The sequence below is a fragment of the Corvus brachyrhynchos genome, unplaced genomic scaffold, assembly GCF_000691975.1.
Source record: "Corvus brachyrhynchos isolate BGI_N302 unplaced genomic scaffold, ASM69197v1 scaffold302, whole genome shotgun sequence".
Classification (NCBI taxonomy): Eukaryota; Metazoa; Chordata; class Aves; order Passeriformes; family Corvidae; genus Corvus; species Corvus brachyrhynchos.
In genome coordinates, this window is record NW_008237244.1 from 1,182,244 (window position 1) to 1,209,220 (window position 26,977).

The 26,977-nt window shown below is 36.5% G+C and overlaps 1 protein-coding gene across 14 annotated transcripts in view; it reads right to left on the bottom strand.

Moving 5' to 3' along the window:
* Positions 1–23,426, bottom strand: part of RIMS2 (regulating synaptic membrane exocytosis 2) — a 393,792-nt gene extending 370,366 nt beyond the window's left edge. For 13 of the 14 annotated variants that reach the window (XM_017730317.1, XM_017730311.1, XM_017730310.1 and 10 more), the window contains exon 1: positions 22,919–22,989. The gene's annotated coding sequence lies outside the window, so the exon portion shown is untranslated. Of the gene's footprint in view, positions 1–22,918; positions 23,006–23,397 lie in introns of those variants that run through there. The other variant, XM_017730312.1, reaches the window with a different exon arrangement.
* Between the last annotated feature and the right edge of the window lie 3,551 nt (positions 23,427–26,977).

Genomic DNA, 26,977 nt, shown 5'->3' on the forward strand with positions numbered 1-26,977 from the left:
AGGGTTGCTTCATTTGCTTATGTGTCATTTTTCTAGTGTACCTGCTCTTGTCACTTTAAGACCAATCCTGAGTCCATGGGCTGTCCTCAGGCCCAGCAGGGTGGACTCTCACCAGAAGTGGCTCCCTTTTCCCTCACTTTCAGCCCTTTCCCACCTGCACCAGCCTTCTGGCCTGCAGCAGAGCAGGGAGAGGGGGCTCGTCTGAGGCCTCTGTGGGAGGGATGGGAGAGCTGGCACTGCCCTAAAATCCATTTGGGCAGTCAGGAATAAGGGGCTTCCTCTGCCTTCTCCCTTCTTCAAAAGAGCTCACCGTTGAGTGCTCTTTGTTGAATGGGGCAGGACATGAGTTACTAATAAGCAAGAGCTGAATGAAGTTGAAAACAAAATTTGGAAATCTGGAAACCTGGCACATTTCAGCATTTTACACTGACAACACTATATAATTGCTAGTCAGTAGTCTGGCCTTTTTCCATCAATAACACATGTAATCTCTGAGACCTTGCCTGCCTCTTAATTTTGCTTAACATTGCATTCTTCATTTAAAGCACATTATCTATGCTGAACTCCAAGTTTATTTTTAGGCTGCATACAGTTTTGTGGCTTCCTTATAATCTACAGCCTTTGTTTGTATGATTATTTGCTTACCAGTCTCACTGATGCATAAAAAGCACAAGGCTTTTGCCAAATCTTAAGCCTCATGTACTGAAATAATTTCACTTGTGTTTCCTCCTGGGCACAAGAATCTATGTAAAGGTCATAACTTTTCCTTTAAAGTATAAACTTTGCAAGGTTATACAGAGTAGTTTTCCAAAATCCTTGCTCTACTAGGAAACAACTTATCATCTGCCAAAAATGTTCATTATTACATCTTCTTCGGTTCGAGAAAAATATTACATGTATTGATAGCTGTCAGAAAAAATTAAACAGAGAAGACAAGAATCTATGAAATACTCAGACACAATATGTGTTCTGTTTACTAAGCAGAACCACCTGAGATGAATATGTATACTTGAAACAAAATACAAAGTATTCCTTTTAGGAAGTTCATTTTAAAAATTTTTATCTATTTTGTAGATAAATAATTATTTTTTTATCATCTAGCCTGCACATATTTAAGCCAAAATTTAAGCCAAAACCACACAGCAATAATTAGGTGTTTAGAACAGCACAGTATCTGAAACACATTTAGCAAAAACTGTGTAACATATACTTTTCAGAAAACAAAATGCAAAATGAAATTCCATTCTGTTCAAGCTGTCTGCACTAATCTTTCTACTCAGAACTTAGCTGCCTGAGGTGCTCAGGAGTTCATTAGAAGGGAAATTAAAGTAACCAGTACCAAGGCAAACTTCAGAGCCTGAAACTGAACTCAAGTATCTCAAAACTTTCCAGTCCCTATGTCGAGTGAGTTACTCTGTTAATGCAAGAGGTCAAGAGCCATGCAGGATTAATAGAACAGTTTGGGATGGAATAGACCTTTATGATCATTGAGTCCAACTGTTAACCCAGCACTGCCAAGTTCACTGCTGAACTATGACCCCAAATGGCACATCCACTCGTCTTTTAAATACCTCCAGGGATGGTGACTCAAACACTTCCCTGAACAGCCTGTTCCAGCGCTTGAAAACTCTTCATGAAGAATTTTCTCTTAATATCCAATATAAACCTCCCCTGATGCAACTACAGGCCATTTCCTCTCATCCAATCACTTCTTACTTGAGAGAAGAGCCTTAGCCACACCTGGCTATAGCCTCCTTTCAGGCAGTTGTAGAGAGCGATAGGGTCACCCCTGAGCTTCTTTTTCTCCAGGCTAAACACCCCCAGCTCCCTCAGCTGCTCCTCATGGGACTTGTGCTCCAGACCATTCACCAAATTCATTGCCCTTCTCTGGACACACTTCAGCACCTCAATGTCTTTCTTGTAGTGAAAAAATGGGTTCTGTGTAAGAGTTGCATTTCAGGTCAAAATGTTTACCCATAATGAAAAGCCTTATTTTTAGGCATGATAGGGATTTTATTTTTGTTTGTAAATCCAGATAATTATGAAACCATAATTAACAGATCGTTTAAGTAGAAAACTCAGCAATGCATATCCATAACCCTTATATATGCAGTGGCCTCTACAGCACATGCCATCTATCTGTACAGATGCAAAGTCTCACTCCTTTACTACATTTGTTCCAAAAATACAAGTCTATACTTTAACAACGGCTATAAATTTTAAAGGAAAAGGAGAAGTTGGCATGAGTTTATGCAAATACCTAATGATAATGAAAATTTAGTCTGGAAAATTGATAATCAAGTTCTGCTCTTGTGAGAACCAGTTCCCTGAATCACACTTGTATCTGCTGGAAGTAACAGTGGTGAAGTTGAGACTTATATGACCAGTCAAGCTTTTTTTTTAAAAACAACATATCCAAGATAACTTCATAGAGGACTTCTCAGAGTGAAAAGCAACTGTTTGTAAGGACTTGGATTGCTCTGTCAACATCAAGAAGCAGTTTCTATTGGAATACTTGCTTTGTTCTGGAACGGAGTTAATTTAATTCTGCTTTTCCTGATTGCCCACACCTTTCCAGAAATTCAATATAAGTCAAAAAGCAGCAAACTGTGAGTCCCTCATGATCCATGCCAAAGGCAAGGAAAGCAAGTTTATTACTGAAATTTTATTATTGTACAGAAGTTTTTATTTTCTCCTCCCCTCCAGGGAGAAGAAAAAGCTTTCAGCATTTTACCAAAACTAAAAAAAAATTATGGACAAGAAGTTCTGAAACTATACCTGCCTTCCAAAAGTTCACATAAATGTTTCTGAAATTTCCAAATCTGCTTAAAATCTATCATTAGAAGGGCAACTGCTAAGAAAGAATCCAGGATGTTTAGGTCAGATGTTAGTGTAGAAGCCGCTTCTCATTTCCTGGCTACACTTCTCTCAAAGTTTTATCACAGACATAGCCCTTGCCTCATTTCCTATTCCCAGGCACGGAGCATAGATGTGGCTTTAATCCAGGCTTCAAAAGGAGTTTGTTCACTTTCAGTTCTGCCAAGTCTGTTCATTTAACAATTTTTCTGCTGGTGGCAATCACTATCTGGTAGCATATGACATTCTTTTCTGTACTATACACTTGAAGTTCTTCCTTTTACAATAGTGCCAGCTAACCTGCCACTGAGTACACCCACTTCTTAATGGATACTATTCTTATATATATAACCCCATGTGTTGGTAGAGGCTGGGAAACAGCAGGCTGAAAAGCAGTTCTGCTGATAAGAACCCCTGGAAAACAGGGTGGAAACCAGGCAATGAGCCAGTGGTGTGTGCGCTCACATTACAAATTGGACAAATTACGTATGGGTCCATATTAGCAAGAGTATGAGCAGCATCAAGGGAAGCTATTTATTGCCTTTGACTGGCACTGTCAAGGCTGCACCTGGACTATTGTGCACAGGTTGGTGTCTGCCTGTTGATGATGGACGTTGACAAATTGGACACATTTGTCAAGCCCAGTTTGTCAACAACAACAAAAAAATTATTATGTCTTTGCTCAATCCAGTGAAGAGGAATGGACTAAGAAGTGATCTAAAACCTGTCTGAAACTAGCTATCTAATCTAAATGTTACCTGAAAAGGAAAATTACAGAGCCAAATTCTTCCTGGTATCCAAATCAAGGAGCAAAAGGCACTAAAATGTCACTTCATGAGGAAGTTCAGGCTGAGCATTAGGAGAAGCAAGTTCATTTGGAAGGCAATGCAGCACTGAAAAAAGTTGTCTCAAGACACTGTAGGATCACTATGCTTGGAGCTTTTCAAAACTTGCCCAGATAGAGCTCCAGTTGTCTTAACTGAGTCATGGCAATAACCATGCTTTGAGTGGGAGGTCAGTTCAGAGACGCTCTTTAAAGAACATTTCTATTGTTATGTAATTGGAAAGGGCTTTATGGAATCAGACAAGAGAGACGAAGTATAAACCCAAGCAGAATCATAAGGAAAAATATTCAACAACTATTTGGCTTAGCAGTGCTGAAAAGAAAAAAGTGACCACTTTTACTGACAGAAAAAAACCCAGGTCTTTATAAATTACTGTGAGAATAGCTAACTCTCTCAAAGTCTTACCAATGAACTCACATTTGCTTTCAACTCTGTGTAGTGCAAAGGGCAGAAAAACCTTGAGTTTATGCTTTGATATGGATATGTAGAGGCAGAAAAATAGAAATTTAAAAAAAACGACAAAACAATGTTCAGCAATGCAAAATAGAACTTTCTTAATTGAAAAATTATGATTTTTCCAATATTCAATTGAAATGAGAAAGGGCATCACACAAAATTTCTCTTCAGAAGACCATGATTCTGCTTTAAGTCTACCAGATAAAGAAAAATTATTAAGTAACCAAAGACTCAAATGTAACTTGAAACAAAAAACTCACATCCAATTCTATTTGAAACTAATGGGTTATCATACCCAGGCAGATAACACAACTAGAGTATTAAAGCCAGTCACAATTCAGACTTTTCAGCTTTCAAGTCAGTGAAAATGAAATATTGACAGAAAGTAGAAGTGAGCAGAGATCTCTACAAACATTTGCTCAATTCACAGCACTTTAACTTTCTTGCTGGCAAAATCTCGACTGCCTCATTGGAATTGACATACTATTTCTAACTGTCTGCTTTCCTCAAATAAAAATTAACTATTTTCTTCTGTCAGTAGGTTTAACTTCAGGGGCACCTATCTAAGTGAAATGTCTAAGCGTAGACTTGAGATTGAAAAAAATACATTCAGAGAATGCAAATCGAAAGGACTTAAAAAATGCAACTGTAGAGTAAAAATGCTAGTTTTTAATCTATGCCCTGGAATTTACAAAAACTAGGAGAAATCCAAGATATTGAAAAGAGCTACTGCTGAAAGTACCAGTTTTACCTAAATTTTCACAAACTTTTCCTTTTAAAACAGAAAGATACCATAAAATCCAATTCATTTTAATTTCTACCAGCCCTGAGTCCAAGAAATCTATGCAGAAGCAGTAACTCCCAATCTTATCTCAAAACGGTGCATAGTCTCTCCTGTGAGTTGCACTTAGTATAAATAATCTGAATTATTTTTTTTTTTTTTTTTTTTTTTTATCTGTGTAAGTGAAGAATGTAGTGGAAAATGAATTCCACGCTGGTTTTTTCAGGTGGGAAATGCATTTTCCCCACTTTACAAGTTAATAGACAGATTTTTCTGAGCATTTTCAGTATTTTGTTTAGAAAAAGAAGGTTAAATATAAGCCATATAATGACAGTCACAGCCCTGTTCAGCAATGTCAAATAGCGAGATACTGCACTGTGACTTTTTTTCTTAAGATAGAGTAACTCCTCCTGAAAATGTCAGTAGAAACAAATCTGAAATTTTTAGCTTTTTCACCTATCATGGTTTGAGTTGGTTTACAGGTGGAGCTACCTAGGAAAAAAACCCATGAGTTTCATGTTTCCTAATCTCTAACCTATTAAGGAATATGTACTTTAATTATTCTGTGATATTCATTAACATGAAATAGACACAGAGAAACAGTGAGGTAATTTCAAGTGCAGAACATCTTTAAAGAGCCTACAGAACTGAGTAGTCAGAGAATAAAAAGGCCCTAAATATGGTGAATTTACTTACTTACTTACAAAAGAAATAACTTTTTTCACACTAAGAAAAATACTACTGCCTCTCAATCACTGAAGCGTTTATTTATCAAAATAATACTCTTACTGAATTCACAAAAAAAACCAAAAAAACCCCACCACAAGATGGCCAAAATCTGAATCCTAGGTTAAAAGGGCACAGACACAGTTAAAATAAGTTCGCACATATGGAACATTATATCTTTGGATAGCTTTCCATGAAAAAATACTGTAAAATTCATGTATTTTTAATCTAAGTGCATATATATATTCTAAATCTAAGTGAATTATACTGACTGTGCCTGAAATGCTAAAGAGAAGAAAAAGAGCTAAGAGAATGGAAAGAAAGGAGTGTGGCTGCTAAATGATCTTGCCCTTGGTTTATACCAGTGCTGCTGCTCACTTATAATTCAAGTGGGAAAAGACAACTACATCAGAGCTAATGAGCATCCAAAACTACCAGATCTCTGTTTCAGTCTCTTTTTTCCATGCAAGGGAGCAAGGTGAAGATGTCCTGTTAAGACCTAACATCATTTGCCTCATGCAATGAGGAGGCAATGAGGAGAATGAACCCAAATAGTCTCTGCTGGTGGAAACCTTGGAACAGGCTATTCTTAGAAGTAAAATACATGCCCAATATGACGTCTTCAAGTCGGCCTGGATCCATTCTTTCTTTTCCCCACTTACGAGGGCTTTCTGCAAAGGCTTACAGGCCACACTGCATCACATTTTGTTCACAGCTTATTTGACCTCCCTCACAAAATAGAAAATATTCTCCCATTGCACTCTTCCTCATGTCAGAATGAATTAATTAATTTGGTATGACCCTAAATAAATTTTTAACTGCAGATGAAGTCATGTCACTGACTCTAGTTTAACTTAATACATTCAGAAACTCAGTAAAAAAAAAAAAAGACAAGAAAGAATGTGGGGAAAAAAGCCCCTGCATTTTAATAAATGAGGATATGACTCTGTAAATAAATCAACTGATAACACACCAGCTGGACAAAAAGCCTAGCTGGAATAGACAGGATTACCTTACCTATTTTTTTCTCTTTATAGTGCTCAGTATTGAATAAAACTGCAGCCTTTGTTTATTAACTTTGTTTACTAGCAGCAGTGAAACTGCTCTTTGTTGACAGGGGAGCACAGAACAATAACTAAGTACAATAGTCCTGTGAACACAAGAAAAAGTGAACATGAAGAAGATGAACATATAGGCTATAAAGGACTGGCACAATTAATGTTATCATATTTCTGTATGGGTTTAATGATATCGAGATAAAGCTAGACAAGATGCATAAAAGGAAAAAGGAAGTAGGTAGCCCCTGGCTATACCTGTTACTTCCAGTTTTCCTCAGAATAACACACAGATATTTGCTTCTACCTTTTCCTCAGCAGTTCCAACACTGCAAGATTAAACTGAGAAGTGGTGTCTTTCTAATTGTTTCTTGTTTGTTAAAATTCATCTTCCACTGAATTGTTTATTGTACTTTTACAATCCATAATAGACATAAAGCTAGAAAGTCACAACTAAGTTTTAAACAGACACAATATAGTAAAACATCCAATTTATCAAGATCTTTTCCAACACTCCTTTAGTGATAATAAGAAATATGGGCATTTAAAATTAAAGATAATACCACATTGCTCCAAAAGTTTAATGGCCAAATCATTCAGACAAAGCTCCCTCATTTCTCCATAGCTGATAGTTATGAGAGTAATCACCTGTAAACAAGGAAGGTTCCTTCATAAGTCCATATGGAAACTACTCTACACCTTTGAATACTTTCACACCACTCTGTTTTATTTCAATGTAATTGAGAAGATTCTAACTATTCTTTGCTGGATCTTATTTCAAATCCTACATTACAACAGAAGTTCCCACAACTTTCATGAAAATATTATGGTGATTACAGTGGGGGATTTTTCCTCATTCTCCATAGCTGCTCATGTTGTTATAAAAAAAAATTAGAAAATCATTTCTTAAACCATTGTGAGTCTGTCTATTCCTATTGCGTTCTTCTCATTTGACTCTAAAATAAACATTCTTAGTTGAATTTTTAATTCTTTCTCCCTAAAAAAATTCTTCATTTTTCCTTTAATAGATTTTTTCATCTAGTTCTTTACCTTCTCCAGCTGCACTGGACATATCAGTATGGCTCTGGTTTTAATGTTTAAACATCAAGCGGGTAAGCTAAATCCATACTGTTACACACAACAGTGGTAGTAGTTTTCCTTCTGCTCTTTACCCTTGTGACAAGGCCAACACCTCCCAGGTAATTTTAGATCTCATTTAAAGTAAGATTAACCATGCCAGTTGAAATTGAAAAAGTGCCTGACTCTCCAAGGAAACTCTCCAAGTTCACTCCACAACTGCATTCATGCAGTTAAAATATTTTATCTCCAGTTCCATGGCCTTGTCCGTGTGTTTGCAATCCACACTATCCCAAAGGAGCTGCTTTGATAAAGTGCTGAAGCTGTAAGAACTGAACCTCAGCTGACAATGAAGATCAGGAGCAAGCAGTTGAACTCACAGTAAAAGTAGGCTGCCAGGAAGTGTATCTGTGACAAAGCACAAGACCAGGACCTTTAAAGTTGGGCATATGCACCATCATTGCATTTATATTTCATCCCAGTTATGGTAAGTAAAAGAAATTACAAGATTGTAGATTAAAAATAACAGATAATTATGGTCAATTTTTTTTAACTAACTCATGACAAAAAAAAGATGTAAGCAGTCAATCTGCATGCTTTACTTTACATCCAGATACCTTCAACTTCACTTAAATAATTTCTGCCAATTCTGATAGGAAAAAGCAATTGTCTCAAAGACAACTGTGTTTCAAGTCTGGAAAAATAGTCATAGTGACAGAAGAAAACTTTTGGAACTCTCTCATTTAAGGGTAACAATGCAACATAAGCTCAAGCTTTACTGAATTTTAAAAAGGACACCATCAGAGACACATTTCAAGAGGTGATATTACTTGAATCTTCAGTCCTACTGATACCATAATATTATCATGTATTACTACTGCTAAGTACTTTGGAGAATTGAAAGTGGAGTTTTCAGACTGTGCATAGGAACAGTGAGCCTTTCTTTCCGGATTCAGTCTCATATTGATGACAACCAGCATCTGTCCTTAATTTCTATGAGTGAAGGCACAATGGACAGGGAAAATCTATAGCCTGTATATTGCTGTAAAATAAGCGCATCAGGCATGGCATTATCCACATCTAGAATCATGACACTCTCAATTACCACCACTTGCAGTAGTCTATCTATTAGAGAATCCCAACCAGAAACCAAAATGTCTGTAGACCAGTAAGTCAATCAACCATAAAAGATCCCCAGGTTAAAAAAAGTAGAAAGGGTCAGAGCTCCTCACTGAACAGAAAGGAAATAACATCTCATGAGTTTGTATTTTTTTTAACAGAAAAGTACTTCATTATCTAGAATTAGGATTATTTTGCAGCTATTGCAGCACCCTTACTATGTTATGAGCTTTATGCAAAACTCAAGACTCCTATTGGAATATCTTCCATACACATTTGAGACAGGATGTACACAGACTTTCATATCCTATACAAAAATTCTCATCTGAAATCTAAATTCCTAGAAATACACTTGGCTTTCATAAAAGTTTTCTTTTACAGTCTATTTGTATCCTATCATTCTACTTTTTCTATCCAAAAAACATGCTGATTTTTACAGTTAGATGTTTCTTCCTGATTCACTTGAATGCTGTTTTGAAGGAGAAATATTACACTAATGTAAAAACATTAGAAATCTAGCTGCCTCTTGACTATCTCTACATTTTTGCTGATACTGCTTATTTTTGGAATTCTATTATATATCAGTTCTAAGGATTCTGAGCCACATTTATATACGTTTTGATTACTAGATCTTTATTTTTTAAACAGCCTTATTATTAAAAGTATAAAAATTACTGTTCTCTCTAAATTATTCACTCACAAGAAGTTTCACAGTTTATCTTATATTTTACTTGTTTTCATAAATGACATTTTTATTAACCTTATTCTAAATTTCCTTTTAAAACTATATGGTATTTGCCAAATGTTCCGGAAAAAGAGGTTAATTCAGTTGTTGGCAATTAAGCACATTGCAACATTATTACATTTATAAAGGGCATCTCCAGCAGAGATAGTATTTCTCATAGTAACTCGGGTTACTTTTTTTGCATCGTCTGTTGACTTACAATAGAAAGCCATTCACTTCACACATGTAGTTTTAGAAATGTCAGAAATAACTAAGGTACCGTGATAAACATTTTTATCCTTACTATGAAAGGAAAAATTACTTTTTCATTGGACAATTACACACATAGCCAAAATATATACACACTAAATAATAGGTCAGACTGTCTCAGCTCCGAAATGTAACACCTCCTGACACTGCAGTATCATGATTAGAATGAGTTCATTCCACATTGTTTACAACATTCATGAGCATTTTCAATTATTAAATAACCCCTATCTTTTTACTTCCGTGACAGGAGTGTTCCGATCTTGATGATTTTCCTTTTCCAACAAACAGGAAATAAATGTGAGCAATGCTGGGAAAGTGAATGTAAGCACGTCTTGGTTGTGCTCACCGTATGGTTGTCTCAACTTCACCCAAGCAAACTAGACCAACGTTTGATGATGAATAATCACCACCAGAAGTGGTATTTGCAATTATTTGTGATACCTCTTGGCTTTGACTGTGCCAGTATTCTTACTGTAAAAGTAGCACCAGTGAAGCCACATTGCTAGCAGCACTCTAGGGGGAGAGCCTCTTGAAACAGTTCGCCAGTTCTCAGAAGACTGTAATTTTCCATACTGCTCACATTCTTAAAGTAACAGAAAGTAAGGCCAAAACACAAATTACTTTCATCATGCTAATGTATTTTCTTTTAATGAGGAAGGAGCTCAGAGAGACAGATGTTCTCACCTGCAGGAGGGTCTTCTTGTAAGTGCATGAACAACAAGGTGTTTAACAATTTTCCCCACACCAATTATATCTAAATCCATGCCTCTATACCTCCCCTTTACTGAAAAAGCGCACTGAATCAGATTCGTCTCTCAGAAGTAAAATGTGTCAATTTACGTTGCAACAGTATTTCTTCAGTTAAGATTAAAAGTATTTGATAAGTATTTATTAAAAGGCAACTTGTGCTTCAAAGACTGTATAAATAATAGTTAATCTACTACTATTTCTGACAGATAATGCTTGAGTTTTCCCAATAAGTGGAGTTGTACAAAACCCAACTAATCAGTGTCAGAGAAAAGATCAGAATTTAATCCTATATTGAAATCCTTTACCCTCTTAATTAAAGCCTATTAATTAACCTTTAAGAGCTCAGAGTTACTGGGTATACATGAGGGTTGTAAGAGAACGAAGTTCAGGACACCAGCTGGCCTGCTGCCCATGCTTGGTTGCCCATAACCCCACCAAGTGAAGGAAGCAGCAGCAGCAGGCCCCAGGAGCTACCAGAGGGAGAAAGGACACTGACGGCTCTGTGAATATCTGTTTTCCTACAAAGCTTGAATACTGTACTAAATACAAACAGATTTTGCTCATATTTGCTTTAGCACAATGCACTTAAACAAGAAGAATAAGTTCTGCTCCTCACCAAGCAATTATTCTCCTGCACTGTAGTTCTTGTGTTCATGCATTTTATTTTTTCATGATATTGATCAGGGCACATAGATTACCATATTGTTATGCCATCATGCAAATTGCTGAGAAACCTTTTTTCTTTTTTTTTTTAAATAATAAGGTCTGCAGGCCTAACCTCTGAGTGGGTTCAATGCAATTCAGACTTGGCAGACTCTGGCAGAAGGAAAGCCTTACTTTATAATGTGGTTTTCCCTTTGCTCTTTCTCACAGAGGTATCCTCAACTGCCATGACTTTGTAAAAAATCTATTAGCCTAATTATAGACATTGTGGAGTAAGATTTGGAGAAAAAACCAATATTTATTATCTTCCCTACTGCAAAACCTGGTCAATTCCACCTGTAGAAAATAAATCACGTCCAAAATCAATTGTCATTCTTATTTTGCATGTCTTTTGTACCCAGGACTGACCAGACATCACTATTCAAAGATGACACAATATCAATACTGATATATTCCAATTCTTTCTGCTATTGTAACTAAGCTGCTACAATAGGATCTTTGTAACAGTCGGTTGCCAACATTGGAAGCAAGAGCTGTCGTTAAATATGGACACCCAAAGAAGCAGCTTATTATATATCCATCTCATTTTCATCTTTCCCTGGCCTCTAAAGGTAGAGCCAAAAGAGAGGTAAAGGCATGGCTGTGATATCACAGCCAATACCTGAACAAATCACCAGAGGAGGTAAAGGTGTGATCCTAGGATTATCGCAACTCATCAATGTTGCATGTCTAAGCAAAGAAAGAATATTCATTTAGTGCACATAGGTAATTATTATTGTAATAGCTAGGAAATATACACAATGAAGTCCCAAATCCAATAGCAAATCTTTTAAATAATAGTTTCCAACAGAACACATAGCATAATATTTTCTTAAGAGATTCAATATAGATACTGTAAAGAGAAGAATGCAGCAACATCACTAGATATGATGAAATACAACTACAGTATGCTTGCTACTTTAAATTCACATTTAATCTTGAAACAGACAACATGCTGCTGTTGCTGAAGTTACCTGTTAATCAGATTTTTGTCATACAAATATGAGTGATTTTCACCCTGTTGGTGAACACTGCACTAGAAACAATAAAACATGTTTAGCTCTTAGGCACGTAACTGGAGAAGGGGGTCTCCACAACTCTCCCAAAACTGTTTTGTGACACAGTTTTTATACATGGATAAAGTATACCTGAGATTAGAGGTCTGACTGTGTTCCTGCTGACAAAATCAAAGTTCTCTCTGCTTAATATCCTCACACTGAAACAAGAAAATCCATTTCCTACAATAAACCTTTTCTTAGTAATCAGCTGTGGAACCAGAGAATATATAAATGGATGCAAAACTTCCTAAAGGATAAGAAAAAGGTGACATGTAGAAAGAATAACTAGAGTTACTGACCAGCTTTCAAATTTTGGAGTCATTGAATCATGTTAGTGACAAATCCAAATTCCAAACAGGCCCCAATAAAAACTGGATTTTTGTTTCTGTGGCCGTGCCTTTTTTTGCTCTGTGAGAATCTTCACCGTCTGTTAATATTATTCATAGATGAGACTTTGTACCCAGTAGTATTCCTCCTCACCCCAGGCTTCTGATCAACTCACCCTGGCACCATCTGTCTGTGTTTGTTCTGAGTCCAAGATACTCCAGGAGCCACATCACTATGAATTTACTTCAACTTTCTCTCTATACAGAACATAATCAGAAAAACATCTTTTGGAAGTGATAAGTATAGTCTCCAGTTTTGTAAAATCAAAATTACTTCTACTACGATCACAGAAAGCCACCCATGAGTGCACAAGTAAAAGTAAATGGGAATGATGTTGAAAAAGTAAAAAATTACATTCATCTGTAAAATAGAAGAGCTGACTAAGGGTTTCATGACATAAATATTTTGAGGACTGTCCTCCTTTTGGAGCATACCTGAATGTTCTGCCTAGCTGTTCAATTGTCCTCAAATCTCTAAAACCAGAACTAGAGTGAAGACTACCACCAAATAGCAAAAATCTGCTCCTGGTGATAAAAGACAATGGTCTCATCTAGCATGTCTTCCCTAGGTAAACATGGCAGAGCTCCACATCCTGTAGTCAGCCTTTCTAAATCAGTCTAATCCCTTCCTGCCTCAAATAAATAAATAGATGCTTCATTCCTCTAGCCTTGCTGCCCCATAACACCTGTTCAATTAAGGAATGAATATTTAATTATATTTTTATATAATTAATTGACCAAATACTACAACTACTCTTTATCAAAGTAGTAAGACAGCAGTGATAATAGCACTTTACTCACCCTCACTCTGAAAACTGTATCACAATCAACCACTGCAAATAATCAAAATAAAAGCACATAGCTGCGAGAATAAACCCTCCCAAAGACAAATACTCATAGCTATCAATTATACAGAAATGTTGTTGAAAAAAGTTGGGAGTTTAAAAGCATGTAACCAACATTACTGAACTTTCATCAGAAAAGCTCTGCAGCTGGGAAGCCTAATTGTATTTTCAGCAAGCCTAATTGTGTTTCCTGACTCCGGGGGACAGGAATTCCCCAGATGCTGTTGACTGACAGGTCTGGTTCTGCTTTCAACCTGCAAGTAAGCAAAAACGTCCACTGCTATGTGAAACTAAGTATGAAAACCATCCCTCTTTCCACTGGTATCATCAGCAGCCAGAAGTGCCCAATACTTCATATTAGCATTCAGCACTACCCACAGCTGGGCCATTTGTAGAAGTAATTCCAGAGGTACAAACTTCTCTCAGTACCTGCATTCAGTAGCAAACCTTAAGATGTATGGTTTAAACCACACAGGTAGCCTTTGTGAAGTCCCAAACATCTTCAGTATCCACCAGATCCATTTCTAGAGTTACTGGCATTAACTATTTTAGAACTTGCTTCCTGGTTCTGAAATTTGGTGTTGGTTTGTGAACCTAATTGTTGATTTTCCAAGAATTTGATCCAACATCTTGAGGGTATTTATGCAGTTATGATGTTATAATTGATTCAACCATGATCACTGAATCTCTCCTCTTTCCTGAATATTTATTCAACATTTTTCATTATGCTCTTATCTTGATATCTCTACCTACAGTGCAAAACAAAAATATTTAGAATATTTTTTATATCAAATTACCATTCATTAAAACTATATTTGAAAGCCTTTTTTATTGCACCAATCACTACTGATTTAGGAAGCCTGATGTATTTGATACAAACAGTTAAAGATCATCAGTAAAGCCACTTTGATTGTTTCAGGAAATGTTACTTTTACTCCTAAATAATCTTTTATACATCTCTGACTTCAAATTCTTCATCAGTTGTCTTCCCAATTCATCCAATAATTAAAATACTTCTATTTATTTCCAGAAATTTTTCAATCACTCAGTAGCATGTACAGCAGTAGCATGTACAGCAGAAGAAATGAAGGTATCTTTTGATCATGTTTTCTTACTAACAGTTTATATGGAAAACAACCTAAACCAAACCAAAATGGGAATTACTCTGGGATAAAGACACTGCTCTCAAAAAACTATACAAGTTAGCACCTTTGCATGAGTCATACCCTTACTCATGTGTGATACTCAGTATCCTGGGAGGTTATTCCTTTTTGGTAAAAGCCATGCTGAGTTTTTCCAGGTAAAATGTTGAGAGGATGAAATAGATTGAAAGAAGGTGATAAGGAGAAATATATTGAGGAGGGGTACTAAAGGACTGTTTTGATCTACACTCTCATGCAAAAGGTCTAGAGAATCATCCCTGGAGAAAGTAGCTCTTAGCCTATAATACCAGGTGAGCCTAATTACAAGCATTGAACACACCAGAAAGCTCAAGTCAGCAGTTTTCATATGAAAACAGAAGCTGTAAGGCCAAAACAAGCCCAAGTTAACTGTGCCATAATTGTTTTTCCCAAGTGATGAAAACAGACACTCATAACTCTGCTGTCTTGTGTGAGTGCATCCTGAGTATACCCTACATTTACAGTACTATGAGGGTGGATGCATGACTCACAGAAGCATGGCTTTAGGGAAGAGAGAGATCAGTTCCATTAAAGTCTAACTAGTTCCAAGATCCTTTGATTTTATGATTCTGACTGCTAAGCTTATTATTTTCTCTTGGAAAACTCAACCAAAAAGAACACTAACCTATGAGCATCTATTTTTCAACTAGATAATGCAGAAAACACTATAATGTGTTGACCTATTCTTCAAATCCAATCGTATTAACTTAAATTTAAAATGTTTAGAATACAGAAAATACTGACGAAGATAACAAATATCCGTGGTGAGGAAAACTGTAACAGTGGAGCAGCCCAGAGAGCCAAAAAAAAATACATTGTGAACTTGCCAGAGAGAGATCAGAAAATCTTTAAACTAGAAAAACAGAAATCTTGAGTTTGAAGAAGATGTCTATGAAAACAACTTTTGTGTTATTAAAAGGAATTGTCTCAGCTAACTGAAGCCTACATACACCAAGCACAGCCTGGCTGTACATTCTGGTTTTCTCCTTTAGGTTTCAGACTAGAATTCTGTCTATGCAGGAAGGCTGTAGAACTGCTGAAATCCCAATCTTCCCTTCAGCTTCAAGCACCCTAACTGTTGCTTCATAGCATAAAGTTATTGTGCTAGGCTTATATTCCTAATGGGAATATTAATTCGATAAGAAAAATTACCAGAGGGCAAATAATGACATAAAGCATGCCATGCCATGCAAAGTGATTGAGGTAATAGACACCCCATGGAAGTTCAGATTTTGGTATTTGTTATGTTCACTGTGAGAATCATGAACCTGACCACAATTCATCAATGTAATATCACACATTTTTATTTTTTATCCAATTATGAGGAGACAGTTGTTCCCTGCTTAAAGAGAAAGACGAATGTATTAAAAAAGTTGATAACATTTTCTATCAACCTGCAAACAAAACATAAGAACCAGAAGATACTCTCTTTTCTTTTGCTTAGTCTCTGCCAAGTAATTTCCACAAATGTGACTAAGAGATTATTTTTAAAAAATAGAAACTTTGTAAAAAAGGTTAGAATGTGTTGCTTATGACAATATTTTCTTAGTTAAAAGAAAAAAAACAACTATTATTAAAAAGCTACTTCCGCGAACTTAAATTTCCCTCAAATTGCCATAAATAAAAACTTATGTACCATGAATGGTTGAAAATTTATAGATAATCTGTGAAAAAGAACTCTATACATAGTAGCAGCCATGGGTGCACTGAATAGTCGTTTCTAAATTTAAAAAAAACAGATGCCTCTACAATGTAGATCTATATTTCCAAGAATTAATAATCACCTATTTTTTTTTCGTATTTTCACCATAGCTTAGGTCAGAGTGCCTCAGCAATAAAAGCCACTTCTCTGCCAGTTTAGTCCCTGACATATTAGGAAAAAAGAAAAAGGTTCAGATTTCATTTAGCAATTCAAAACCACCTTATGCCAGTTCTTGGAATAATCTTAATTGGAAGTAGTAATATTGCACATAAAATAGGGTTCACATCTCTTCTACTCCCAGAATATAACATAAGGAGAACAACACTAAATTATCATGAATAGTGTCGAGCCAGTTGTGTGCAGCAGCTGAGGCCTGATCTTCTCTAGAAGTTTTGACCTTCCTAATACAAGATCTGATAGACATTATATAAATTGATGCATGATCTTCATCATCAGTTCTTCACAGAATGAAATCCACAATTCTTTTTTGGCAAATAAAAATGAAAGCATTCATTAGGCTTACAGTTAGTGCCAAAATGAGTGTATAGCCTCTGTTTTGCAAGAACACCTTTTGCCTCTGTCCTAAATGTTCCACTGGAAACTGAGGTCACTGATTCAGCTGCAGGCTTAATGTGCTTTCCTCTTATTACAAGAGTATCCCTTCTGTCTTGTTTAAGTTAAGCTTAAGCCAGCATTTTCTAAATCTATTTGCTTATCTCATTCAGACAACCTGTCAGCCCTCTAGGGGTACTGTCTATTTCTTTAGGAAAGCAGTTCAAATCAGGATGTTGTCAGCATATTAGTAGTGCCACAGCCTGTGACATTCACAAACCCTGAGAAACTGCAAAAATTAGAGAGAAAATACTTCCCACAGAGCTTTTAGGAGCTGCTCTATGTTAATGTACTGCAGCCTGTATTGTCTACTAAGCAACACCTTACACCTATATGCATATACATACGGAAACACTCCATTCTTCAATCATATATTATTTTTTACTTCTATTTATATTACATAACACAAAACTTCTAGAAATTTCAGTACACATTTCTGCTGTCAAATTAAATGATTGACCTCTTATGGTTCTTAGCAAGCAACCAAACTTCCAGCCTGAAAATAAACAAAACTGTGTATGGGAAAAGGGAAAAAATCCTGCCATCTTTTCAATATTTGGATGTCTTTAAGCAACGAATATTAGAAACTTTCTTTCCTAAACCACTGCATAAAACCACAGAGCTCTCATATCTTGCATACTGTGACACTGATCACTGTTAACTAAAGAAGATCTAATAGGGCTTTTAAAAGGAGATAAGACAACAAGGATGACCAGAAGCAGTTCCTATCACAGAAGGAAAAACTCTGACTCTGCAGCTGAAAGGGATAACTGTATGAACTATAATAGACTTCATGGAACATAACAGAAATGTTTAAAGGTTATACATAGTATAGACAAATTATATAACACAAGACCAGCAATTCCCATTGAAAATATCAGGAAGTAGTTTTAAAGCAGACAGAGGGTGACAACTTCTCTATACAGATAATTAAATTGTAGAATTCATTTTCACCAAGTTCTGAAACCAGGAATAGAAATAGGTTTAAAACAGGATTGCAAATAACTATGGCAAACAGATTCCTTATTGCCAGGAAATAAACCCAGCAGTATGCGTGCAGCCACTGCCTCAGGAAGTCACTAAAATACCTGTATCAGAACCAGGCTATGCATATCCTTCTCCTTATGTGTGTTCTGGGTACTCATTGCTGGGCACTGCCAACATACGATATTACAACAGTGCCGTCTAGCATGGCAATTCCTTTATTGTGATTGGAGCTTAACACCATTAAATAACATTCCAAGATTCATGCAAAAGAAAAATATAAGCTCCAAGTCAAACCCTTAGGCACAAGGCCACCATATCCTAATGAGGAACAACCTGAATACACCTCTTACAAAATATATACCTTATGATTCTGAAGAAATAAAAATTGGTAGGCTGATTGTTGAGCATGAAAAGCAGTTGCTTCAGGGGGCAGCTAGGAATTTCTACTCTGTAAGGATTAAAATATAGAAATATCTCAAACACTGCTGATAAAACTCATTATGAAGTACACATGTGCTGGAGATAAAAGTATTCTTCATCAAGACAAGACATGCAAGACCTCTCTCAATATCAGAACAATCACAGAAATTGGGAGAGGTGCCTAACATCTGCAGGAAAGAAAATGTCACTTCCACCTTGGAGAAGCATAAGGATCTACGGAACCACAGACTAGTCAGACTCACCTCAATTCCTGAGAAAGTGATGGTACAACTAATCCTGGGAACCATCTCTAGGAACATGAAATACAAAAAAGTGATCAGGAGGCATTTACCAAGGGGGAGTAATGCTCAACCAATGTAATGACCTTCTACAATGAAATGACTGCATGAGGGGAGAGCAGTGAATATTGTCTATCTTGCCTCCAGTAAGGCTTTTCCCATTGTCTCCCATAACATCCTCATAGAGAAGCTGATGAAGTACAGACTGGATGAGCAGACTTTGAAGTAGACTGAGAACTGGCTAAATGGCTGGGCCCAGAGTGGGGAGATCAGTGGCACAAAGTCTAGTTGGAGGCCAGTTCCTAGAGGTTTATCCCAGGGGTCAATACTGAGTCCAGTCCTGTTCAACACCTTACTCATGTAGATGATGGACCAGTGAGTACCTTCAGCAAGTTTGTGGATGACACCAAACTGGGAGGAGTGGCTGATATGCTCAAGGGTTCCGTTGCAATCCAGAGGGACCTTAACAGGCTGGAGAAACGGGCTGATCAGAATCTCACAATGTTCAACAAGGCAAAGTGCAAAGTCCTGCACCTGAGGAGGAACCACACGCACCAGTACAGGCTGGGAACTGCCCAGCTGGAGAGCAGCTCTGCAGAAAAGGACCTGGAAGTCATGGTTGAATGTGAGCCAGCTTGCCTTGAGGAAAAGGAAGTGAATGCCATTCTGGGTTGTATTAGGCAAAAGCATTACCATGAAGCAGAAGGCGGAGACCCTGCCCTTTATTCAGCACTGGTGAAGCCACACCTGAAGTTCTGTCCAGTTCTGGCCTCCCCAGTTAAAGAGAAACATGGACATACTAGAGACAGTCCAGCAAAAGGCCAAAAAGATAGGGACTGAAGCATCTCTCATGTAAGGACAGACAGAGAGCTTGAACTTTTTAGCCTAGAGAAGAAAAAGTTCAGGGAGGGGACCTTGTCTGAAGGATAATACCTGAAGGCAGGGTGCAAAGATAATGGATCCAGGCTCTTTTCAGCAGTGTCCAGTGACAGGATCAGAGGCAACAGGCACAGACTGAGGCACAGAAAGTTCCCTCTGAGCAGAAGAAAACACTTCATTCTAGGGGTGACCAAGCACTAGCACATTATCTCTTGCCCAGAGATTTTCTAAAGTATCCATCCCTGGATATATTCAAAATCCAGCTAGACATAGTTGTAAACAATGGCCCTAGGTGATCCAGCATGAGAAGGAGGGTTGGGCAAGATGACCTCCAGAAGTCTTTTCCAACCTCAACCATTCTGTGATTTTGCAGTACAGAATTCGTGTCCAAGAGCGTCAGACTAATCCTACCTCTGCCCATAAGGGCACATGGTCAATGGTTCTACAATAACTTCTCCAGAGCAAAAGTGAAATCTGTAACACGATACCTTGTTTTCAGACACTATTCTGCTTCCTCTCACTGCATTTAGTCCTCCCCAGATTCACTGTAAATAAACTTTTTCATCAGCAAAGGTGGACAATCAGATATATATTGAAATTAGATTCAGATACTGACAGTGATTTCAAGTGGAAAATGCCCCACTATGTATGAATAGTGGTAAAAATTTCTACAGACATTTATTCTCCTGCCCAGTGTCCCACAGTGTTCCCTGGTACAAAATTCTTTGCAAGCCATTAATGTCAGAAAAAAAAAAATTTAAAAGTTGTACCATTAGTATTTCTGTTCAATTTTCTCCCTGAAAATTTACAATAATCACAAAAATAAATCCTAGTAATTAATACATTAATGAAGTTATCACAAATAAACAGTGCTGGAAGACACTTTTAAAAGTCACTTAGACCATTCTCTTGTCCCAGCACAGGACCAGCTACACTTTTGCCTCTTCTAACAGATATTTGCCAAACCTGTTCCTTAAGATTTCCACAGCTTCCACACAAGTCCTAAATAAAGTATGGAAGGATTTTAAGTTTTCTTTCCATTAAAAGGTTCTCTCTGCGAAGTTCAGTCCTCCCTAATTCAATTTAAGTTTACTTCTTTCAGCTTCACCATGAGATGAAAATGGAAAAGTGGTAATTTCCTTCAATTTTTCAACAACTTTCTGTATAATTAAAGACTTGTCCATCTCCTTCATTCCCTGGGATTTTCTCTTCAGGAGGTTAAATTAACTCATGTGTTTGATTCTTTCCTAATACATACCACGTTTTTAGACACCTAATTATTCATTCTTATTACTCTCCACTGAATTACAACTGCTCCACATAATTTTTGAAGGGCATGCTACTCCAGTGAGATCTTACCGAAGCCTAGCGGTGTGAAAACCTCTTCACAGTGCTTCCTGGCTAGTGTCTGTACATTCCTGTATGACATTAATCTCTCTCAGGATACTGGCTACAGCTCAACTTACATACCATCATGGCTCCCTGATTCTCTGCCAAAGAACATTACCCTACACCATTTTTCTTTGTCCTGTGTCAACCACATAAACTACCTCTACGTAACACCACTTCGCATTTTTCCTTCTGAATGGCATCAAAACATCATAACCATATCTTGGGGTTTTCAGGATAATTTTTGAATATAATCCTTCCATTAGATGTTAGCACAAGACTGGGAGAAGTGTATCTATACATTCAGTGAGTATACAAATTAATTAATTTCTTAATTATATAATAAAAACACCGAACAAAAGTCATTCCCAAAGACATCACCATTCAAAAAAATCCTTCCATAATAACAGTAACCATTTATAAATACCTTTTGTTAACTACAACTTATCTGTTTACACTGCCCATATAGTATTTTCAGTTTCTTGAAAGCCATGTGCTTCATACGTACAACACTGGTAAGCAGAACAAATTTTGCTGAGTTAAGGAAAATGGGAATACAAAATACTGAGTTGTTGTGAACAAACTGTAATATTGCCAGTATCTAACAAGAAACAAAAAATAAAATATTCACTATTAATATTTTATACAATTTTATAAGCCCTTAAGTGAGAATAGCAGAAAGAGAGCTCAGAATAATACATTGCTTTATAGAATATCACTTTTATGCCCTATTTTTCCATTTTAATTCATGAAAATTTTTCACTACGTATTCGCAAAAAACAACACATCTTTCATGACCCACAAGTATGAAGGTTCACTTAAATATATGTATTAAAAAATGAATGAACATTGATTCTGCCTGGAAAATAATTAACAAGTTAAATGCGTGTTTTAAACCAGTTATGCATGAGTTCAAAAGCAAACATTTCTTTTATCACACGAACTTACAAGGCATTCACCTCTAGAAGAAAGAAAAGACAGCAACTTAACTGTTTAAAGCTTAAATAACATCTGAAGTACATTTTAAGAATTTGAAAATTTAGAATAATAGAAATGTTTTAGTTTCTCTTTATGAACGGAGTATTTTCAGCTCCATACGTTAAGTTCTCCTCTAAGAATGAATGTCCTAGCTTTGCCAGTTTCTCTTAAAAGTTTAAATTTTCAGATAGCAAAAAAAGTACTGGCTTAACTGTATAAAAGGTTCATGGATTAAATACTGGCACCACCAAAGTCAAAATTTCCTCAGCTTTGACTGACCCAAGATTTCACCTTTTATCTGCTGAAGTTTTGAAACTTTACAGATACTCTAAAAGCATGAAAAAAATGACATGACGTTTTCCTGGTCCTTAGAAAACTCTTCCTACATATTATGTAGATTCATATAGCATTCTATGCATGACCCAGACTATGCATGTGCATAGACATGCTATATATAATGCTACATGTCTTGTCATTCCAGCTCCTCATGCACAAAAAACACATCACCCGGAGTTTCATATATGAAATATTTGCCAAAAAACAAAACAAATGAACAAAACAAAACCAAAAAAAAAAAAAAAAAAACCACCAAATGGAACAATAGTAACTCCTTAAAGCAATCACTTAAGTAACTGATAAGCAGAGTAAAACCTGATTTTCAGTTTTCCCTTTGCAAATGAGGGGTTGGAAAGCAATTGGTGCTCAGCTTGTAAAATGCCCTTGGCTGAATGTTCTAAATGGGCAATTATTTTAAACATACTCTCCAGGATGTTCTAATGCTGTACAGACATTACTTAATCTACAGAGAGCAGCTTACTTACGTCTGGGGCTCCTTTTCATTTTGCTGTTTTTGCTGTGGTTGAAGAACGTTATTTACCAGCTCAGTGATCCCACTAAAGGGAAACCACCTGTTTAAACAAGCAAATAATGTGACTGAATAACCAATAAAACCAAACTAGTTTAAATGTTTTCTTATCCAACGTTAGTAGAAATACACAGGCGGAAAAGCTAGAGCCAATGGGAATGTTAGCTGCAGAACTAAGTCAGCCACTAAGGGTGTAAAAGAAGTTCTACAATTCACCAGTTCACAAGCAGGCAGCAAGAGCCTACATCCAGCTAACATGTGGATGGAGTAAGAAGCTACAGGCAGGTCTCTTACAAGCCAGTCAGGGAGCAGATGACAAACTACCTGCAGCCTATCAGGTATCAGTGAAAGCTAATACCATCAAAGGTGCAGAGAGCAGAACACGGCAAAGGTAGAAAAGTCAAGCCTATTGCACCTTTAAGATATTTTACTTACTGTGTCGGCTGTGGTTTTTGCTCTTCTTTGACCCTAAAAAGATAAGTTTGCACAACTGAGTGCAACATGTTGAAAACAACTATCCTGAAGTACTAAAATCTGTATCAAATGGGAAGGGAAAAGTTTCTATTTTGAGTTTAAAGGATTTCCTTTAATATTTGTTGTATGTTTATATTAAGTTGTACTATGGGCTTATTTCCATTTAGTTTTAAAAATGGGGAGTGCCAAGTATGGAAAACTTTAATATGTAACTAAAAATTAAATCAGTAATCTTATATGCCTGACTTTCAATTTTTTGCGCATAATACCGTGTTAGAACATTTCCAGCAATACATTCAACTACAAATACAAAGGAAGGTACTTTATTATGTGAACTACAATCTATTTTTTTATTTTTATTCACAACCAAACTGCCTGTCATAGTTCATGGGCAATTTAGAACATGTAATATGACATTTAAAACAATATACTAAGCTAATAGACTAAAGGAAAATCTGCATTATATCGTAACTAAAAATTAAATCAGTAATGTTATATGCCTGACTTTCAATTTTTTGCACATAATACCGTGTTAAAACATTTCCAGCAATACATTCAACTACAAATACAAAGGAAGGTACTTTATTATGTGAACTACAATCTATTTTTTTATTTTTATTCACAACCAAACTGCCTGTCATAGTTCATGGGCAATTTAGAACATGTAATATGACATTTAAAACAATATACTAAGCTAATAGACTAAAGGAAAATCTGCATTATATTTCTTAAACTACAGTGATGTCAGGACCTGAAGACAACCTAACTAAACACTGAGGGAAAGCTAAGGAATTTTAATCTTGAGTGAACTTTGCTAGGACTTGCTTAAAGAAATACCTGGATAACACATACAGGAGGTCTGTTTAGTACTGATTAATATTTGTCCACTGTCTTTAGGAAAAATTCCATCTAAAATACATGCTTTAACTTAAGTGAGCAAGCTGATGTTCTCTTACTGAGCCTGTGCTGGTTTCAGCCGGCATAGAGCTAACCTTCTTCACAGGGGCTGGTATGGGGCTGTGTTTTGAATTTGGCCTGAACACAGGGTGGATAATATAGAGATGTTTGTGCTATTGCTGAGCAGGGCTTACACAGAGGCAAGGCCTTTTCTGCTTCTCGTACTGCCACACTGGTGAGGAAGCTGGGGGTGCATGGGAGGTTGGGAGGAGATTCAACACCTGTCCTGAGCTGGGACAGGTGACCCAAACTGACCAAAGGGATATTCCAGACCATACGATGTCATGCTCAGTAAATAAAGTGGGGCGAAGGAGGAAGAGGGGTACATTTGGAGTGATGGAGTTTGTCTTCCCAAGTAACTGTTACACACCTGATGGGGCTCTGCTCTCCTGGAGATGGCTGAACACCTCCCTGCCCATGGAGGCAGTGAATTAATTCCTTGTTTTGCTTTGCTTGTGTGAGTGGCTTTTACTTGACCTCTTAAACTGTCTTTGTGTCAACTCTTGTGTTTTCTATCTTTTACCCTTCTGATTCTCTCCCCAGTCCTACTGGTGAGGGAGTGAGTGAGCAGCTGCCTGGACCTTGTTTACTGACTGGGTTTAAGCCATGACAAAACCCAAAAATAGAGACATACATCCATAGGAATATTTACATCCTCTAACTGCAGATAGTGTTCTTAAATATCCAGTTAGAATCTACCTTCCCTATATGTTCAAAAACCCAAAAAGGTTCCTAAATAAATATTCTGAATGTCTCTACAGAGAATACTCTCACCTAACCATACAGGAAGTGCAGGCTCGTAATTTTAAGTGGATGCTTAGTGTTGCACAGAAAACTAAAGCTCACCAAAATAGCTCCATATCTCCTCCACCATATGCTATCACAGGAAATAACTCCATAAAGAGGATTCAGTGACTACATAACAATTAAATAAGTGAACAATGAGAAACACTGAAGTCTTTCCAAAACTGGGTACAAAAAGGGAAAACTGAACATGCAACACACATTAAATTGTCTTCTAGCATGATTTTGCCTCTTCAGCACTTTAGAAATTTAAATACAAAGTAACATTCCAGTACAAAAACAAAATAAATGAATAAATAAACAAACCCCACAAAACCAAGCAGGTATATTAAAAAAAAAAAAGTAAAAATAAAAATAAAAATAAAAATAAAAATAAAAATGGGTCATGATGTTGCAATTCCACTCTACCATGCATCTTAGTCATAATATTATCTTTAATCAAGAGTCCACACTGGTTTTTCAATGTAGAAAATTCGAAGCAGGAGAAATGGGAGCGACAGGAAATCAAAGCATGGCCATACTTTCCTCACTAGGTAGTTCAGGACATTTCAGATTCCTCAACATTATGAGCCTTAAGGCTCCATGGTCAGCTGTAAGCAAACACTCCCAGATAGTAATTCAGAATTCCTAAGTGGCATACACGGAACTATACACTGAAATGTGACCTCCCTGACAACTGAACACTGAAAACTGAATATATCACTAATCTGTATATTCCTTTCCATACATGATTTCCAAACATACTTACTTGACACTTTTAAGTTATTACTTCATTGTGAATTGTTCTATTGAACTAAACAAAGGAAATTTGAGCCCTTCACATAATCAGATTACAACACCACCTTTCCTTTGGATAGTGACCATGGTCAATAATTTTTCATGTGTGGAATCAAATTAGTGTAAAACCCTAAGTGTGTAGTTTGAAATCTGTGGCAGGTTTTTTTTCAAGAGGATATAGCATCTTTACATAATAGCATATATCTGGTGGCTTCATGCAGCTGCAAACCCTTGGTATTTTTGAAAATCTTACAATCAATTTTTAGTTTTGCACCATTAAATAAAAGACATTGTCCATTATCAGACATGTTGAAAAACTGCATTTAAAATTAATTTTTCAGCATTTGATAGGAACACTGTGTTCTAAGTCAGGATATAATATGACCCTACAATTCAAAATATCTCTCTTATAAATTAATCTTTTCTTCTCCTAGAATTCTGTGTCTCATTCACTATATACTTTCCAACACTGCAGTTATGTGAGGACAAGAGCTTCTATAATTATATAACAGTGACGCATTCCATACATCCTTCATTCCCTGGATTAGGAAATTATCTTCCTTGACATTATAACGAACATGGAAGGCAAACTACAATTTGAAAAGAAATTATGAAAAAAATCTATTGAATTAATAGATTCTACCAGATAATTTTAAATTAATATTAACCTTGTGGATCAATAGGCCTGAACCCGGTGTACAACACAAGTATTTATCTCTCAAGGTCAGAGAATGGACACAGATTCAGGATCTAAATCAGAAAACCACAGACTAATTTCTGCTACGTTTTTTCCAAAAGACTTCATTCAGATGAAATTACAAGTTATAGCAACTGACAGAAATAATGATATATTAGAGGAAAGGCACTGAATGTATTTTTAACATTTCTGTGGTTTAAATGTCTTTTTCTAGACAGAAAAGGACTAAAGAGACTCCAGATACTTGAACCCTGTCTATATGTACACATACAGTTGTATTTCCTTTGGTTACAAGAGCGGCTTTGT